Here is a 2,282-nt window from a genome sequence, read left to right on the forward strand (position 1 = left end):
TCTTTAGAATAGTGTTATTTTTTTCCCCAAATTATTGGCCTATGTTAGCTTAAGACAAAGTGCATCCAAAGTCAAACAAAAGTTAAAACAGAGTGACTTTTTTTTTTAGGGCACACTATTTGCTTTCAATATTTCTTTGGGGGAGGGAACACCACACTTCTACTCATTTAAGAGAAATAGTTTTGCAGTACGGCAGTCTTGGTCTTTTTTCTTTTTACACCCATTATGCCATGAATTTATAGGGAAGAGGTTCCAACAGCTTGGGCTCCTGGCCATTGGTTCTCACAATGTGTGCTTCTCTGGGTGGAACAGGCTGGTGCTTCAACTGAACCCAGGTTCCTTTCTCTTTTGCTTCCTTCCTTTCCTGATCGTTTTCCTTCACGCGTTTTGGGTGAAGCTGTCTCGGCTCTTAGAGTACTTAATATGCTTAATACGCACATAAATTCTCTTTGTAAGAATCTTGCCTTGTCTGTTTACAGCAATGCCAGCAGCATGCTGGGTAACACTGTAGACTCTTCCAGTTTTGCCACGGGAATGAACATTAGTGGGGCATTCATTTTGAGCAGTACATTCCCTTGATGTCTACATATTGCCTTTCTTGTAGATTCGCATGTATGTGGACAAAGGAACAACTCCATTATTTTCTAAAAGGCCTAGAGAACATATATCAGGGGCCTCTCCTCTTTCCCTGTGTTCCCTCATTTGGGCGAATTACTGCAAGATGGCGGTTCCCACCGAAAGGAAATTAGGGAGTGATTATTGCTTTACTAAAGGACTGGATGAAAGGTATCTCAATAGATGACCTGCGTAAAACAGTTCCTCAAAGTAAACTTAAAATGAAGTAGAATTTATAAAAATCAATTGAGTTTACTCTGCAAAACATTTTGGTGCTTTTTATTCCAGAACAATAGTTTTACAGCACAGGTGGAATAAGAGCCACCAGGCAGTGGTTAACTATTAATTTAAATTTGGTTCCTTTTTTAAATAGTTCCCCTGACTCCTCACCTGGAAACTTCCTTTTTTTATTTAAGAATTGACTGAGTGTTCAATTAATGTTTCATTTCAGGTTTTTAATTATAATTGTGTTCAAGTCTCCCATTAATATACAACTTTCGAGGAATAAGGAAATGTACAGACATTTAAATCCAACTTGGCTTTCTATTTATTGGTAATAAAACATCCACATGAAATGGGTTACTCAAAGCAAAGTGCCTTCCTCCTCATTTCAGCATGTAGGAATAAAACAGGACATTACAGAAATAAACCTGTTGCTTAAATTCAAAAATGTAGGCACTTCCAATCACAAATGCAATATTGGTATGCTTTCTATGCCTTAACATCTTTATTCTCCAAATCAAAAACGATGTCTTCTTACCTGCAGAAAAGTCATTTTTTACATAATTCCAATTAAACACCATGGATCATTTATCAAATCGAAAACGTCAAAATCTGGTACGTATTTGTGTGTATATTAATTGCACGGATTATTCATCTCAAAAACTTCTTTAGACAATTTTAATAACAATGATATGAACGAATCTCTTCCCTAGAAATCATTTATTGTGTACCATCACCAAGAAAAATAATAAGATGAAAATATGTTTTAAATCTCTGTGTACGGTGAATACCAACAGGAAAAGCTGGTGTAACTCAAAGGACTTCACTGCAGTGACCAGAATAAGCAGCAGTTCTGGTGACGAAAATGGTACAATCTATGATTCTGTTGACCGACCAGGTCTGCAGCCCTGTGCGCTAAGGGACACCGCCGGTGCCATGGCAACTGCCAGCCATAGCAACAGGAGGCCATGACAACAGTCGAGACGATGACATGACAGCCATGACAACGAAGCGAGATGCGCAGGTTAAGCGCTGAGCTTCTAACCGGACTCGGAGATAAGGGCTGAAGCCCGAGAACGAAGAAGGTGGACACAGCCTGGGAGTCCAGGGAAGGAAGAGGGGACGTTACGGATACAGAGCCGCCCCGCCCGCTCCCTGCCGGTCCCCACTTGTCGAAAGTCAGGGAAGAGCAGAGGATCCAGGCAGGGCACCGAGGAACAGCAAAGGAGACAGAAAAGAGGAACCAGGCAAAGAGGCTCACGGGCGACCAGCACAACGGTCTCCGTCGGGGCCTCTCGGCGCCGCTGAAGGCAGCAGGAAAGGGCGAACGGGGCGCCTGCGGACCCCGACAGCACTCACCAGGGTCGTTCCAGCCCCGGGCAGGGCCCGCGACCAGCACAAGCAAAAGCAGGCCGAAGAGCGGGTAGCGCCCGGGCGCTCCGGGG

At 43.3% G+C, this 2,282-nt stretch overlaps 1 pseudogene; it reads right to left on the minus strand.

Moving 5' to 3' along the window:
• Positions 1-223: 223 nt before the first annotated feature.
• The window catches only part of LOC103591179, a 3,419-nt pseudogene continuing 1,360 nt past the window's right edge, over positions 224-2,282 (minus strand).

Source organism: Galeopterus variegatus, unplaced genomic scaffold (genome assembly GCF_000696425.1).
Source record: "Galeopterus variegatus unplaced genomic scaffold, G_variegatus-3.0.2 Scaffold936, whole genome shotgun sequence".
Taxonomy (NCBI): Eukaryota; Metazoa; Chordata; class Mammalia; order Dermoptera; family Cynocephalidae; genus Galeopterus; species Galeopterus variegatus.